The following is an 18,094-nucleotide window of genomic DNA, read 5'->3' on the forward strand; positions in this document are numbered from 1 at the left end:
GATTTGTCTCAAAACATTTTTGATTAAAAGACTTATTTGTCTACTATTAGTATAGAAACTAGGGTTCCTTTATTATTTATTGCTTGGATGAAATTTTACTTGCCCACTAATTCTATTTTTTATTTTTAAGTATTATTATTTTTTATTGGCAGCTAATTACTTAACAATATTATATTGGTTTTCCAATATATTGACATTAATCCTCCCCAGGTGCACACGTTCTCCCCTTCTTGAACCCCCCTCCCACAACCCTCCTCCCTTTATCCTACTTCCATGTCATCCATGTGCACCAGCCCCAAACGTCCTGCATCATTTGTCGAACCTGGACTGGTGATTCACTTCACATGTGATAATATACATGTTTCAATGCCTTTCTCCTAAATCATCCCTCTCCCACAGAGTCCAAAAGACTGTTCTATACACCTGTGTCTCTTTTGCTGTCTCGTATACAGGGTCATCATTACCATCATTCAAAATTGTATGCATTAGTATACTGTGTTGTTGTTTTTCTTCCTGGCTTACTTCACTCTGTATAATAGGCTGCAGGTTCATCCACCTCATTAGAACTGATTCAAATGTATTCTTTTTAATGGCCGAGTAAAACTCCACTGTGTATAGGTACCAAAGCTTCCTTATCCATTCATCTGCAGATTGACATATAGGTTGCTTCCATGTTCTTGTTATTATAAGCAGTGCTGCAATGAATAATAGAGTATACGTGTCTCTTTCAAATCTAGTTTCTTCAGTGTTTATGCCCAGGAGTGCGACTGCTGGATCTTATGGCAGTTCTATTTCCAGTTTTTTAAAGGAATTTCCACACTGTTCTCCACAGTGGCTCTACTAGTTTTCATTCCCACCAACAGTGTAACAGGGTTCCCTTTTCTCCAAACCCTCTCCAGCATTTATTTCTTGTCGACTTTTGGATAGCAGCCATTCTGACTTGTGTGAAATGCTACCTCTTTGTCATCTTGATTTGCATTTCTCTGATTATGAGGGATGTTGAGCATTTTTTCATGTGCTTGTTAACCATCTGTATGTCTTCTTTGGATAAATGGCTGTTTAGATCTTTGGCCCAATTTTTGATTGGGTTGTTTATTTATCTAGAATTGAGCTGCAGGAGCTGCTTGTATATTTTGGAGATTAATTCTTTGTCAGTTGTTTCAGTGGCTATTATTTTCTCCCATTCTGAAAGCTGTCTTTTCACCTTGTTTAAAGTTTCCTTTGCTGTGCAGAAACTTTTAATTTTCATTAGGCCCCATTTGTTTATTTTGCTTTTAGTTCCAATATTCTGGGAGGTGGGTCATGGAGGATCCTGCTGTGATTTATGTCAGAGAGTGTTTTGCCTATGTTCTCCTTTAGGAGTTTTATAGTTTCTGGTCTTCCATTTAGATCTTTAATTCATTTTGAGATTGTTTTTGGGTGTTGTTAGGGAGTGTTCTAGTTTCATTCATTTACCAGTTTCCCCAACACCAATTGTTAAAGAATCTGTCTTTTCTCCATTTTATATTCTTGCCTCCTTGTCAAAGTGAAGGTGTCCATAAGTGCATGGATACATCTCTGGACTTTCTATTTTGTTTCATTGATCTATATTTCTGTCTTTATGCCAGTACCATACTATCTTGATGATTATGGCTTTGTAGTAGAGCTTGAAGTTCAGCAGGTTGATTCCCTCAGTTCCATTCTTCTTCCCTCAGTACCTTTCTTCTTCAAGATTGCTTTGGCTATTCGCGGTTTTTTATATTTCCCTACAAACTGTGAGATTACTTGTTGTAGTTCTGTGAAAAATACTGTTGGTAGCTTGATACAGATTGCATTGAATGTATACATTACTTTAGGTAGTATACACATTTTCACAATTATCGGGGACCAGCCTCGATATGGCCCAGGATGTCCTCGGGATGAACGGCGTCGGCGTCAGTTTGAGAGAGAGAGAGAGAGAAAGAAAACCTCAGCACGGGGTTTGCTCTGTTTACGTAGGCCGCAGGTGCCCTCTTGAATCATTGGAGGCACCCCACCAGGGCACCCCCTCGAGTGGGTCTTAGACGCCCAGGCAGATAAGTAAACTCAGAGGGCCCAGCGCTCAAAGGATCTCAACCAGAAAAAGGAGAATAGAGAAAAGGATGGAAAAAGAGAAAGAACGACATGGGGAGACCAAGCTTCACTGAGCAAGACCCAAAATTTTATTTTCCAGTGCTGCTTTTATACCCTAAGTTGTGCGAAAAAAAATAGAGAATGGGAGGTATAGAGTCACGCCAACATCACGTGGGGTCAGCAGTCTTGACCCTTATCAGGATCAGGGCTTATTTTTGTATATCTCATGATACACAAAAGTTTTAGGTGGTTTACATCATCTTCTGGCCAGGAGGCCTGCTGACAGTTTATGGCCCTCTCTCCTAACAAAGGTTAGTTAGGTAGAAAAAGTCTTATATTCTTTTAAAGTGATTTTCGTAAAGTCAGGTGCTAGACACATGACAAAATTACATTCCTATAAGGCAAAGGTGTAGTGAGCTACAAGAAAGGAATTTGTTAACTTAAGATCTGATGTGGTTAAATCAAAGGCTACTATTTATATTCTCTGTATGTGATTAATATATTTCCAAGGATACAATAGATAAACTTTGCAGCAAGCATTGATTCAACAATGAAATATTTTTTAGTACTATTCTAATGATTTTAACTTCTTCAACAAATTCCTTTATTTTAGAATATTAGGCTTTCTGTCCTTGCATGGCTGGGAGGCTGTAAACAGTCACATTCATAGTTGTAAGAGCCCGGACAAACTTGTCATGCAAGTTAGAAAGCTATTAGAGGGGCTTGGATTGGAACACTCCTATTAAGCCAAGGAGAACTTTTAAACTACAGCTCTGAATTAATGTTTTCAGAGAAAGGTGGTTGGGGGGAAGCCCCCGTAAGTATTAGAGGATTTGATAAGAGGTGTAAGATAGTAAGGCAGTCAGAGTTCGGTTTTCTTTGGGGTAGATCCTCGGATAAGTCCAGGGGGTTCCTCGAGTCCTGATTAGCCTTTGCCCGTCGGGCCTCTTCCCCAAATGACCTTTGCCATGGGTAGGATTTCCCTCGCTGGCTCCTGGCACACAACATTTATTCTTCTAATCCACGAACATGGTATATTTCTCCATCTATTAGTGTCCTATTTGATTTCTTTCACCAGTGTCTTATAGTTTTCTATATAGAAGTCTTTTGTTCCTTTCCTCCTCCCAGCCCAACCCCTCCCTATCCCAGTTTTAGCATGGCATTGGCCTCAGTCTTGACAGGAAGGGGATGGGCCCAAGATGGCAGCAGCCGATGGCAAACACTAGCTCTACCCCATCACGGTGCTAATAGACGAGCTCCGCAACGAGGATGTTCAGCTTTGCCCCAACAGCATCTAGAAGTTGTCCACCATTGCTTTGACCATTGGGGTCGAAAGGGCCCACAGTAAACTTCTGCCCTTCCTTACAGACACAGTCTACGATGAGGACGAGGTCCTTTTGGACCTGGCAGAGCAGCTGGGCACCTTCACCACTCTGGTGGGTGGCCTCGAGTACATGCACTGCCTGCTGCCGCCCCAGAAGTCGCTGGCCATGGTGGAGGAGACGGTGGTGCTGGATAAGGCAGTGGAATCCCTGCGGGACATCTCGCATGAGCACTCCCCATCCGACCTCGAGGTCCACTTTGTGCCCCTGGTGAAGTGGCTGGCAGGCGGAGCCTGGTTCACCTCCCACACTTCAGCCTGCTTCCCCCATGTGTCCAGTGCCGTCAAGGCTGAGCTTCAACAGTACTTCCAGAACCTATGCTCAGATGACACCCCCATGGTGTGGTGACCCACAGCCTCCAAGGTTGGGGAGTTTGCCAAGGTGCTGGAGCTGGACAACATCAAGAGTAAGATCATCCCCATGTTCTCCAAACTGACCTCTGACGAGCAGGACTCGGTGTGACCGCTAGCAGTGGAGGCATGCATGAACATCGCAAAACTCCTTCCCCAGGAGGCCCTGGAGGATATGATGATGCCCACCTTGTGCCAGGCTGCTGAGGACAAGTCCTGGCGTGTCTGTTACATGGTGGCCGACAAGTTCACAGGGCTCCAGAAAGCAGTGGGGCCTGAAATCACCCAGAAGAACCTGGGTCCTTCCTTCCAGAATCTGATGAAAGACTGTGAGGCTGAGGTGAGGGCTGCTGCCTCTCACAAGGTCAAAGAATTCTGTGAAAAGCTCTCCTCTGACTGTCGGGAGAATGTGATCATGACCCAGATCTGGCCCTGCATCAAGGATCTGGTGTCTGATGCCAACCAGCACGTCAAGTCAGCCCTGGCCTCCATCATCATGGGCTTCTTTCTGATCCTGGGCAAAGACAGCATGATCAAGCACCTCCTGCACCTCTTCCTGGCTCAGTTGAAGGAGGAGTGCCCGGAAGCGCGGCTGAACATCATCTCCAACCTGGACTTCATGAACGACGTGATCGGCATCAGGCAGCTCTTGAAGTCCCTACTCCCTGCCATTGTGGAGCTCGCGGAGGATGCCAAGTAGCGGGGGCGGCGGCCATCATCAATTATATCCCTCTGCTGGCGGGACAACTAGGGGTGGAGTTCTTTGCTGAGAAATTCAACTCCTTGTGCATGGCCTGGCTTGTGGATCATGTCTATGCCGTCCGCGAGGTGGCCACCAGCAACCTCAAGAAGCTGGTGGAGAGGTTCGGGAAGGAGTGGGCCAATGCAACTATCATCCCCACGGTCTTGGCCATGTCTGGGGACCCCAACTACCTGCACTGCATGGCCACACTCTTCTGTATCAATGTGCTGTCTGAGATCTGCGGGCAGGACATCATCACCAAGCACATGCTGCCCACCGTGCTGAACATGGCCGGGGACCTGTTGTCAACGTCCGCCTCAACATGGCCAAGTTCCTGTAGAAGATCGGGCACATCCTGGACAACAGCATGCTGCAGAGCGAGGTCAAGCCCGTCCTTGAGAAGCTGACCCAGGACCAGGACGTGGACGTCAATTACTTCGCCCAGGAGTCTCTGACTGTTCTGTCTCTCGCCTAATGCTGGAAGAGGACCCACTACTGGCTTATGGTGTCCACCCTCCCCCACCAGGCCCCTCCCTGGGGGGACAGTGGGGGTCCTTTGGCTGTCACTCCCCGTGCATGGTCTGACCCCAGGTCCCTCCCCCGGCACGGTTCCTCCCTCAGACCGGGACTCCGACTCCTCAAGTCCACCCCTCACGGGGCTAGGGGCACACAGGGTGGGACGGAGCAGAGCTCTGGGAGGATGGGGCCGCTCCCGCCAGGTGGAGAGTGGCACGAGCACCCCTGTCGCCAGCCAATGCTGCTGCATGGGGGCCCCTCCCTCATCTCCTCTGCCTCCCTCCCTTCCTCTTGGTGGTTTTACGTGTCAGTTGTGCCGTTTTTATTTTATCCCCTTTCCCCCCTTTTCACAGAGAACTAAAGGTCTAGAAATTTAAAAAAAAAAAAAAGAAGGCTTTTGTTGCTTTAGGTAGATATATCTCTAAGTATTTTATTATTTTCGTTGCAACAGTGAATGGAATAGTTTCCTTAATTTCTCTTTTTATTTTCTCATTATTAGTGTATAGGAATGGAAGGGATTTCTGTGTGTTGATTTTATATCCTACAACTTTACTGTATTCATTGATTAGCTCTAGTAGTTTTCTGGTAGAGTCTTTAGGGTTTTCTGATTAGAGGATCATGTCATTGGCAAACAGTGAGGGTTTTACCTCTTTTCAAGTTTGGATTCCTTTTATGTCTTTTTCTGCTCTGATTGTTGTGCCCAAAATTTCAAGAACTATGTTGAACAGTAGTGGTAAGAGTGGCCACCATTGTCTTGTTTCTGACTTTAGGGGAAATGCTTTCAATCTTTCACCGTTGAGGATAATGTTTGCTGTGGGTTTGTCATATTAGCATAGGCTAAGAGTTGGACACGACTGAGCGACTGAACTGATCTGAACTGAATGAAGGACAAGTCTAATGAAGCCTCCCATAGGAATACTGAAAAGACCACAAGCATGACAAAATTAGAGCCTCTTTAGCTTACTATTCCCATACCAGAAATAATATATAAGAAACTGAGAGATTAGGTACCAAAATATTCACCACAATACTGGGATATTTTTAGTATCATGTAGATTTAAAACCCTAGGAATTAAGAACAGCATTGTAAACCATATGAGGTTTCTTCCTCTCAGTTCAATTCAGTTCAGTTAAGTCGTTCAGTCTTGTCATATCACAAGTAAGACAAGTTAATATGTAACTTTTAATATTTTAAAGGTTAAGATGACATATACTGCCTGTTAACTTGTGGTGTTTTGTCTGATCATACATTGCCCTTGTTTGAAATGTTTTAAACAGGGCTTCACGAATGGGATTTTGTATAGGGAAGTGGAGAAGGAAATGGCAACCCACTCCACTGTTCTTGCCTGCAGAATCCAAGGGAAAGGGCAGCCTGGTGGGCTTCCCTCTATGGGGTCACATAGAGTCGGACACGACTGAAGTGACTTAGCAGCAACAGCAGCAGCAGCAGTGGGTTTGTCATATATAGCTTTTATTATGTTGAAGTATGTTCCTTCTATTCCCATCTTCTGGAGGGTTTTTATCATAAATCCATGTTGAATTTTGTCAAAAGCTTTCTCTGCATCTATTGAGATATTCATTTTTTTTCAGTTTGTTAATGTGCTATATTACATTGATTGATTTACGGATATTGAAGAATCCTTGCATTCCTGGGATAAAGCCCACTTGGTCATCATATATGATCTTCTTAATGCGTTGTTGGATTCTGATTGTCAGGATTTTGTGAAGGAATTTTGCATCTATGTTCATCAGTGATATTGGGCTGTAGTTTTCTATTTTTGTGAGATCTTTGACAGGTTTTGTGATTAGGGTGATGGTGGCCTCATTGAATGAGTTTGGAAGTTTCCCTTCCTCAGCAATTTTTTGGAATAATTTGAGTAGAATAGGTGTTACCTTTTCTCTAAATTTTTGGTAGAATTCAGCTGTTATGCTTTCTGGCCTTGGACTTTTCTTTGCTGGAAGATTTCTGATTACAGCTTCTATTTCCGTGCTTGTGATGGGTCTGTAAAGATTTTCTATGTCTTTGTGGTTCAGTTTTGGAAAGTTGTACTTTTCTAAGAATTTGTCCATTTCTTCCAAGTTTTCCACTTTATGGTCATATAATTTCTGATAGCAGTCTCTTATGATCCTTTATATTTCTGTGTTGTCTGTTGTGATCTCTCCTTTTTCTTTTCTGGTTTTATTGATTTGGCTTTTCTCCTTTTGTTTCTGGCTAGTGGTTTGTAAATTTTATTTACCCTCTCAAAGAGCCAGCTTTTGGCTTTTTTGATTTTTGCTATGGTCTCTTTTGTTTCTTTTGCATTTATTTCTGCCTTAGTTTTAAGATTTCTTTCCTTCTACTAACCCTGGGGTTCTTCATTTCTTCCTTTTCTAGTTTCGTTAGATGTAGAGTTAGGTTATTTGGTTGACTTTTTTCTTGTTTCTTGAGGCATGCCTGTATTTCTATGAACTGTCCCCTTAGCATGGCTTTCACAGTGTTCCATAAGATTTGGTTTGTTGTGTTTTCATTTTCATTCATTTCTATGCACATTTTGATTTCTTTTTTTATTTCTTCTATGATTTGTTGGCTATTCAGCAGCGTGTTGTTCAGCATCCATATGCTGGCCTTTTTAATAGTTTTTCTCCTGTAGTTGAGATCAAATCTTTCTGCACTGTGAGCAGAAAAGATGCTTGAAAAAGTTCAATGTTTTTTGTATTTACCAAGTCAAAATTTATGACTCAGGATGTGATCTATCCTGGAAAAGGTTTCGTGTGCGCTTTAGAAAAAGGAGAAATTCTTTGTTTTGCTGTGAAATGTCCTATAGATATCTATTAGGTCTAATTGGTCTATTGTATCATTTAAAGTTTGTGTTTCGTTGTTAATTTTCTGTTTAGTTGATCTATACATAGGTGTGAGTGGGATATTAAAGTCTTCCACTATTATTGCGCTGTTGTTAATTTAGCCTTTCATACTTGTTAGTCACTGTCTTACATATTGCGGTGCTCCTATGTTGGGTGCATATATTTATAATTGCTATATCTTCTTCTTGGATTGATCCTTTGATCATTATGTAGTTTCCTTCTTTGTCTCTTTTCACATCCTTTGTTTTAAAGTCTATTTTATCTGATATGAATATTGCTATTCCTGCTTTGTTTTGGTCTCTATTTGCATGGAATATCTTTTTCCAGCACTTCACTTTCAGTCTGCATGTGTCCCTTGTTTTGAGGTGAGTCTCTTGCAGACAACATGATAAGGGTCTTTTTTTGTATCTATTCAGCCACTCTTTGTCTTTTGGTTGGGACATTCAACCCATTTATATTTAAGGTAATTATTGATAAGTATGATCCCGCTGCCATTTTCTTTACTGTTTTGGGTTCAAGTTTATATACTTTTTCTGTGTTTCCTGTCAAGAGAAGATCCTTTAGCATTTGTTGGAGAACTGGTTTGGTGATGCTGAATTCTCTCAGATTTTGATTGTAAGGCTTTTGTTTTCTCCTTTATATTTGAATGAAATCAATGCTGGGTACAATCATCTGGGCTGTAGGTTATTTTCTTTCATCACTTTAAGTATGTAGTGTCATTCCCTCCTGGCCTGAAGAGTTTCTGGTGAAAGATCAATTGTTATCTTTCTGGGAATCTCCATGTGTTTTATTTTTTGGTTTTCCCTTGCTCCTGTGTTTGATTTTTGTTAGTTTGATTCATGTTTGTCTTGGAGAATTTGGCCTTGGGTTTATCCTGTTAGGGACTCTCTGTGTTTCTTGGACTTGGGTGATTATTTCCTTCCCCATTTTAGGGAAGTTTTCAACTCTTATCTCCTCAATTATTCTCTCATTGTCTTTCTTTTTGTCTTTTCTTCTGCAACTTCTATGATTCGAATGTTGGGGCATTTAACATTGTCCCAGAGGTCTCAGAGATTGTCCTCATTTCGTTGAATTCATTTTTCTTTTTCCCTCTCTGTTTCATTTATTTCTACAATTCTATCTTCTAACTCGCTTATCCTATCTTCTGTCTCCATTATTCTGCAATTGGTTCCCTCCAGAGTGTTTCTGATTTCATCTACTGCATTATTCATTGTATAGTCACTCTTTTTTATTTCCTCTAGATCCTTATTAAATGTTTTTTGCATCTTCTCAATCATTGTCTCCAGGTTATCTTTCTGGAACTCCAGTTTTTTTTCAAGATTTTGAATTATTTTCATTGTCAATATTTATAATTATTTATCAGGTAGATTCCCTAAAACTTACTTTTTTTTTTTTTTGGCTGGGCCTTTGTCCTGTTCCTTTACTTGCTGAGTATTTCCCTGCCTCTTCATCTTGCTTATATTGCTCTGTTTGTGGTGGCCTTTCGGTCTTCTGGCAGTTTGTGGAATTTTCTTTATTGTGTAGTTTCATTGTTGTGTGTGGCCTTGGATGAGTGGCTTTTTAAGGTTCCTTAGTTAGCGAAGCTTATGTCAGTGTTCTGGTGGGTGGAGCTGGATTTCTTCTTTCTGGAGTCCAATGAAGTGTCCAGTAATGAGTTTTCAGATATCAGTGGGATTGGAGTGGCTTTGGGAAGCCTGTATATTGAAGCTCAGTGCTGTTCTCCTGTGTTGCTGGAGAATTTGTGTGGAAAGTCTTTCTCTGAAACTTGTTGACCCTTTGGTGTTGCCTGGTTTCAGTGTAGGTATGGAAGCATTTGATGAGATCCTATCAATTAATGTTCCCTGGAACATCAGTTCTCTGCTGTTCTCAGGATTTGGACTTAAGCCTCTGGCTCTGGTTTTCAATCTTATTTTTGTAGTAGGCTCAAGACTTCTTCATCTGTCTCTTCCAAAGCAGTTCCTTCTGTTTAAGCTTCTTCTGTTTGCTGGTCTCTTCAGTGTCTGATTCCCTTCCTGACACAAGGCGGCAGTGGTAGACATCTTTTTAGGCACACCTGTTCAGTCGTGCTGTGGGGAGGGAAATAAGCTGCAGACAAATACCAGTGGTGTCTGTGGGGAGTGCTTGCAGTGTCTTAGCCACACTGGGTTTACCCCCGCTCACGGCATGTGTGCTGTCCCAGTCTACACTGCACAGGCTCTAGATTGCTCTGCCGGGAACATTCCGAGGCTGTCACTGGGTTGGATGTACATTGTGGTCTAGGCCGCTCAGCTTCTGATTCTTGGATACTCCACAAAGGCGTAGATTCAGTTGGGCCTGCATTTTTTGCCCTTCCTGGTCTGAGCAGCTCAGGTGAGCAGGTGTTTGGCCAGCAGAGTCACTGCTACTTATTGCCTCCCCAATCCCTGCTGCTCGGTTTTCTTGGCGTACCACCAGCACACTTTCTCAGGCGGATATTGACAGGCCAGAACCCAAGAAGTCTTGGTTAACAACAAGGCCTGCTTGAAGCTTGGTATTAGATGCCTCTCTGGTGCCACGATTGCCTGCTTCCTGATCTGACTGCCCTCCCTTGCCGTCTCGGCTGTGGATTGTGGATGGGCTGACCACAGCTGCTAGCACTGTTCAGTCCTTTGTTCTCTGAGTGGGTCTGGAGGTGTCTTAGCTTGGGGTTTCTAACCATTTCATGGGATAACTATCACACAGTCTGCTTATGTACCTTAAGTTAGCTCCCTCAGATTGCCCTCAGGGCATTCAGGCCTTGTCCTTACTCTAAGGCGTGCAGCCCGCGCCTCCCTGCCCAGTCCCAGCTTGCTAGGGGGGGTGTGGGCGGCTGGACTGCTTCTCCCATGGAGTTACTACTGGGCATGTAGTGTGTAGGTTTTAATTATTTATTTATTGCTTCTCCTGGTTATGTTGCCCTCTCAGGTTCCAATGGTTGCCACAGATTCACCAGTGAATATTTCCAGTGTCTGGAAACTTCTCTCTTTTTTTAAGCCTCCCTTCCCGGGACAAACCTCCATCCCTCCTTCTTTTCTCTCACTTTTTATCTTTTATATTATTTCCTACCTCCTTTTGAAGACAATGTCCTGCTTTTATTGGTGCCTGATGTCCTCTGCCAGCCTTCAGAATTTGTTTTGTGGGATTTACTCAGCGTTCAAATATTTTTTTGATGAATTTGTGGGTGAGAAAGTTGTCTCCTTGTGCTATTCCTCCTCCATCTTCCTGTCTCTTCCTTCTCACTAATACTTACAATTTATTCAATTCAAAGATTTGTTTCTTTTAGAGCCTACAGTTCCCATATTTTCTTTAAAAAATGCATTACACCATCTTCTATTAACCACCTTAGTTTATATTTGTTACTACTTTCATTAAATATATGTTCAAGTGATTTGAAAAAGTAACTCTAGAGACATTAGGTGTCGTTGCTCAGTCAACAAGTTGTCTTCAGCTCTTTTGTGACGCATGTGCAACAGGCCTCTCTATCTTTCATTATCTCCCAGAGTTTGTTCAAATGCATGCCCATTGTATTTCAGATATGGTCCTACCATATTATCCTCTATTACTCCCTTCTTTTCCTATCATCAATCTTTAAAAGCATCATGGACATTTACAGTCAATTGAGACTTTGCATCAGCTGGCCAAAACTGAAGTTTCAACTTCATCATTAGTCCTTCGATTGAATACGTAGGGTTGATTTCCTTTAGGATCAATTGGCTTAATCTCCTTACAATCCAAGGGACCCTTAAGAGTCTTTATTTTTTGAAGATTCAAAATCACTACAGATGGTGATTGCAGCCATCAAATTAAAAGGTGTTTTCTCCTTGGAAGGAAAGTTACAACCAACCTAGATAGCATATTAAAAAGGAGGGACATTCGTTTGCCAACAAAGGTCCATCTAGTCAAGACTATGGTTTTTACAGTGGTCATGTATGAATGGGAGCGTTGGACTGTAAGAAAAGCTGAGAGCCGAAAAATTGATGCTTTTGAACTGTGGTGTTGGAGAAGACTCTTGAGAGGCCCTTGGACTTCTAGGAGATCCAACCAGTCCATCTTAAAGGAGATGAGCCCTGGGTATGCGTTGGAATGTAACACGGTAAAGCTGAAACTGCAATAGTTGTAACACCTGATTCGAAGAGCTGGCTCATTGGAAAAGACCCTGATGCTGGGTAAGATTGAGGGCAGGAGGAGAAGGGGAAGGCAGAGGATGAGATATTTGGATGGCATTGCTGATCAATGGACATGAGTTGGGGTGGTCTCTGGGAGTTGGTGTTGGACAGGGAGGCCTGCCATGTTGATGGGGTCACAAAGAGTTGGACATGACTGAGCGACTGAACTGAACTGAAGCGTCTTCGGCAGCAGCACAGTTGAAAGCCATAGAATCTGCTTTTCTCAGTCTTCTTTATATATTAGCTCCCACATCTTCACATGACTACTGGATAAAAAACAGGGACTTGTGAAGTGGAGGCCTTTGTTACCAAGCTGAATGTCTCTTCTAAATAAAAAGTCTAGGTTTGCAATAGAGTTTTCTCCAAGAAGAAATTGTCTTTTACCTGATGACAGCCCTTCACCAAAGTTGAAAGAATGTGGTCCACTAGAAAAGGGAAAGGCACACCACATCAGTATTCTTGCTTTCATAACCACATGAAGACCATGAAAACAAAAAAAAGATAGGACATTGGAAGATTTACCCTTGGTAGGTTCACAATATGCTTCTAGAGATCAGTGGAGAAATAACTCCAGAAATAATGAAGCAATTGGGCCAAAGCAAAATCAACAACGATTTGTGAATGGGATGGTGATGGAATCTGGGTTTGATGCTGTAAAGAGCAATATAGCATAGGAACCTGGATTGTTAGGTCCTTGAATCAAGGCAAATTGGAGGTGGCCACACAGGAGATGGCAAGAGACAACATTGACATTCTAGGTATCAGTGAACTAAGATGGGCTGGAATGGGAGAATTTAACTTACATGACCATTATATCTGTAACTGTGGGCAAGAATCCCTTTGAAGAAGTGGAGTAGCCATCATACGCAACAAAAGTCCAAAATGCAGTACTTGGGTACAATCTCAAAAATGACAGAATGATCTCTCTTCTTTTCCAAGGCAAATGATTCAATAAACGGTAAGCCAAAACTTTTCTCTGATCAGTAACATTGAAGAAGCTGAAGTTGAAAGTTCTGTGAAGACCTACAAGACCTTCTAAAACTAACATTCAAAAAAGATGTCCATTTCATTATAGGCTACTGGAAGGCAGAAGTAGGAAGTCAAGAAGCACCTAGAGTACCAGCCAAATTGACCTTGGAGTACAAAATGAAGCAGGGCAAAGTCTAATAGAGTTCTGCCAAGAGATCGCACTGGTCATGCAAACACCCTCTTCCAGCAACACAAGAGAAGACTCTACACATGGACATCACTAGATGGTCAACACTGAAATCAGATTGATTATACTCTTTGTAGCTAAATTAGAGAAGCTCTATACAGTCAGCAAAAACAGGACAGGAAGCTGACTGTGGCTCAGATCATCAGCTCCTTATTGTCAAATTCAGAAAGAACTCAACGAAAGTGGAGGAAACCACTAGACTATTCAGATATGACCTAAATCAAATCCCTTAAGACTATACACTGGAAGTGCAAAATACATGTAAGGAATTAGATTCGATTGACAGAGTGCCTGAAGATCTATGGATGGAGGTACCTTCCATTGTACAGGAAACAGGGATCACGACCATCCCCAGGTAAAGAAATGCAAAAAATGAATGGCTGTCTGAGGAGGCCTTACAAATAGCTTTGAAAACAAGGGAAACAAAAAGCAAAGGGGCAAATGAAAGATATATCCATTTGAATGCAGATTTCTAAAGAAAAGCAAGGAGAGAAAGGAAAGCCTTCCTCAGGGATCAGTGCAAAAAAAGAATGGAAACAATAGAATGGGAAAGACTAGAGATCTCTTCAAGAACATTGGCAATCCCAAGAGAACATCTCATGCAATGATGGGCTCAATAAAGCACAGAAACGGTAAGGATCTAACCGAAGCAGAAACTATTAAGAAGAGGTGGTAAGAATACACAGAAGAACTGTACAAAAAAGATCTTCACGATGCAGATAATCACTATGGTGTGATCACTCACCTAGAGCCAGACATGTTGGAATGTGAAGTCAAGTGTGCCTTAGTCAACTAAGCTAGTATAGGTGTTGGAATTTCAGTTGAGCTTTTTCAAATTCTGAAAGACGATGTTTTAGAAGTGCTGCACTCAATATGCCAGCTAAATTGGAAAATTCCGCAGTTGCCACAGGACTCGAAAAGGGCAATATTCTTTTCAATCCCAAAGAAAGGCAATGCCATAGAATGTGCAAACTACCACACAATTGCACTCATCTCATATGCTAGTGAAATAATTCTTTATATTCTCTAAGCCAAGCTTCAGCGATACGTGAACTGTGAAATTCCAGATGTTCAAGCTGGTTTTAAAAACGGCAGAGGAACCGGAGATCAAATTGCCAACATCCGATGGATCATTGAGGAAGGATGTTCAGTTCATTTCAGTCCCACAGTCATGTCTGACTCTTTGGACCCCATGAATCACAGCACACCAGGCCTCCCTGTCCATCACCAACTCCCGGAGTTCACTCAAACTCATGGCTATTGAGTCGATGATACCATCCACCCATCTCGTTCTCTGTTATCCCCATCTTCTCCCATTCTCAATCCCTCCCAGCATCAGACTCTTCAAGTGAGTCAACTCGTCGCATGAGGTGGCCAAAGTATTGCAGTTTCAGCTTAGCATCAGTCCTTCCAATGAACAGCCAGTATTGATCTCCTTTAGAATGGACTGGCTGGATCTCCTTGCAGTCCAAGGGATTCAAGAGTCTTCTCCAGCACCACAGTTCAAAAGCATCAATTCTTTGGCGATCAGCTTTCTTCACAGTCCAACACACTCATCCAACATGACCAGGGAAAAACCATAACCTTGACTAGACGGACTTTGGTTGGCAAAATACTGTCTCTGCTTTTTAATATGATATCTAGTTTGGTCATAACTTTGCTTCCAAGGAGTAAGCGTCTTCTAATTTCCTGCCTGCAATCAGCATCCACAGTGATTTTGGAGCCCCCCAAAAATGTAGTCAGGCACTGTTTCCACTGTTTCCCCATCTATTTCCCATGAAGTGATGGGACCAGATGCCATGATATTAGTTTTCTGAATGTTGGCTTATGGAAAAAGCCAACTTTTTCACTCTCCTCTTTCACTTTCATTAGAGCCTTTTTGGATACTCTTTGATTTCTTCCATAAGAGTGATGTCATGTGCATATATGAGGTTATTGATATTTCTCGAGGCAATCTTGATTCCAGCCTGTGCTTCTTCTAGCCAACGTTCCTCATGATGTACTCTGCATAGAAGTTAAATAAACAGGGTAACAATATACAACCTTGACGTACTCCTTTTCCTATTTGGAAACTGTCTGTTGTTCCATGTCCAGTTTTAACTGTTGCTTCGTGACCTGCATACAGGTTTCACAAGAGGCAGGGCAGGTGGTCTGAAAGGTCCCATCTCTTTCAGAATTTTCCAGATTTTATTGTGATCCACACAGTCAAAGGATTTGGCATAGTCAATGAAGCAGAAATAGATGTTTCTCTACAACTCTCTTGCTTTTTCCATGATCCAGAGGATGTTGGCAATTTGATCTCTCATTCCTCTGCCTTTTCTAAAACCAGTTTGAACATCTGGAAGTTCATGGTTCACGTATTGCTGAAGCTTGGCTTGGAGTATTTTGAGCATGACTTTACTAGTGTGTGAGATGAGTGAAGTTGTGCGGTCGTTTAAATCAGTCTTCAGCATTGCCTTTCTTTGGGATTGGAATGAAAACTGACTTTAACCAGCCCTGTGGCCGCTGCTAATTTTTCCAAATTTGCTGACATATTGAGTGCAGCACTTTCACAGCAACATTTTTCACTTGACTTCATTTTCCAAGATGTCAGGCTCTAGGTCTTTGATCACACAATCATGATTATCTTGGTTGTGAAGATTGGTTTTGTACAGTTATTCTGTGTATTCTTGCCACCTCTTCTTAATATCTGCTGCTTTTCTTAGGTCCATATCATTTCTGTTCTTCATTGAGGTCATCTTTTTATGAAATATTCCCTTGGTATCTCTAATTTTCGTGAAGAGATTTCTTGTCTTTCCCATTCTATTGTTTTCCTCTATTTCTTTGCATTGATCGATGAGCAAGTCTTTCTTATCTCTCCTTGCTATTCTTTGGAACTCTGCGTTCAGATGCTTATACCTTTTTTTTTTCTCCTTTGTTTTTCGCTTCTTTTCTTTTCGCAGCTGTTTGTAAGGCCTCCCCAGACAGCCATTTTCTTTCTTTCTTTTTTTTTTTTTTTTCATTTCTTTTCCATGGGGATGGTCTTGGTCCCTGTCTCCTGTAAAATGTTATGAACTTTCGTCAATAGTTCATCAGGCATTCCATCTATCAGATATAATCCCTTAGATCTATTTCTCATTTCCTCAGTATAATCATAAGAAATTTGATTTAGGTCATATCTGAAAGGTTTAGTGGTTTTCCCTACTTTCTTAAATTTAAGTCTGCATTTGGCAATAAGGAGTTTATGATCTGAGTCACAGTCAGCTCTGGTCTTGTTTTGCTAACTTTATAGAAATTCTCCATCTTTGGCTGCAAAGAATACAATCAATCTGATTTCGGTGTTGACCATCTGGTGATGTCCATATGTCGAGTCTTCTCTTCTGTTGCTGAAAGGGGTTGTTTGCTATGACCAGCGTGTTATCTCTGCAAAATTCTATTAGTATTTGCCCTGCTGAATTCCGTGCTCCAAGGCCAAATTTGGCTGTTACTCCAGGTGTTTTTTGACTTCCTACATTTGCATTCCAGTCCCCTATAATGAAAAGGACATCATCTTTATGTGTTAATTCTAAATGGTCTTGAAGGTCTTCATAGAACCATTCACCCTCTGCTTTTTAAGTGTTACTGGTTGGGGCATAGGCTTGGATTGCTGTAATATTGAATGGTTTGTCTTGGAAATGAACAGAGATCATTCTGATCGTTTGGAGATTGCATCCAAGTACAACATTTCGGACTCTTTTGTTCTCCATGATAGCAACTCCATTTCTTCTAAGGGATTCCTGCCCACAGTAGTAGATATAATGGTCATCTGAGTTAAATTCACCCATTCCATTCCATTTGAGTTCACTGATTCCTAGAAGGTCTACGTTCAAGCTTCCCATCTCCTGTTTGACCACTTCCGATTTTTCTTGATTCATGGACCTAACATTCCAGGTTCGTATGCAATATTGTTCTTTGCAACATCGGACCTTGCTTCCATCTCCAGTCCCATCCACAACTGGGTATTGATTTTGCTTTGACTCCATCCCTACATTTTTTCCTGAAGTTATTTCACCACTGATCTCCAGTATCTTATTGGGTACCTACCGACCTGGGGAGCTCCTCATTCAATATCCTATTTTTTTGCCTTGTCATACTGTTCTTGGGGTTCTCGATGCAAGTATACTGAAGTGGTTTGCCATTCCGTTCTCCAGTAGACCACATTCTGTCAGACTTCTCCGCCATGATCCGCCCATGTTGGGTGGCCCCACACAGCATGGCTTAGTTTCATTGAGTTAGAGAAGGCTGTGGTCTATGTGATCAGATCTACTAGTTTTCTATGAATACGATTTCAGTGTGTCTGCCCTCTGATGCCCTCTCTCAATACCTACCATCATATTTGGGTTTCTCTGACCTTGGTTGTGGGGTATCTCATCACGGTTGCTCCCGCAAAGCGCAGCCACTGCACCTTACCTTGGACGAGGGGTGTCTCTTCACAGCTGCCCCTCCTGATCTTGAATGTGGAGTAGCTCCTCTCGGCCCTCCTGTGCCTGCGCAGCAGGCGCCACTTGGACCTGGGGTAGCTCCTTTCGCCCGCTGTCCCTGGCCTCGGGCATGGGGTAGCTCCTCTCCGCCACAACCCTGGCCTCGGGCGTGGGGTAGCTTCTCTTGGCCGCCACCGAGAATCACTTTTATTTCAGAAACCAAATTACTGATGTGACTTATCCGTATAAAAATTCTTTAGGAATGAGATTTTGCAGGTTTATGGTTTTGGTTGCTATTTATGCAAGGAGCCTGTGTTTTAAGCTGATGCTGAAGTAATCGCTGGTTGAAAATTA

The 18,094-nt window shown here is 42.2% G+C and overlaps 1 pseudogene; it reads left to right on the forward strand.

Annotated features, from left to right (window-relative positions):
- Nucleotides 1-3,290: 3,290 nt before the first annotated feature.
- On the forward strand, nucleotides 3,291-5,040 carry LOC148773182 (serine/threonine-protein phosphatase 2A 65 kDa regulatory subunit A beta isoform pseudogene; annotated as a pseudogene).
- The last annotated feature ends 13,054 nt before the right edge of the window (nucleotides 5,041-18,094 follow it).

This window comes from Moschus berezovskii, chromosome Y, assembly GCF_049115385.1.
Source record: "Moschus berezovskii isolate FMDL1 chromosome Y, NW_MosBer_1.0, whole genome shotgun sequence".
NCBI classification, from domain to species: domain Eukaryota; kingdom Metazoa; phylum Chordata; class Mammalia; order Artiodactyla; family Moschidae; genus Moschus; species Moschus berezovskii.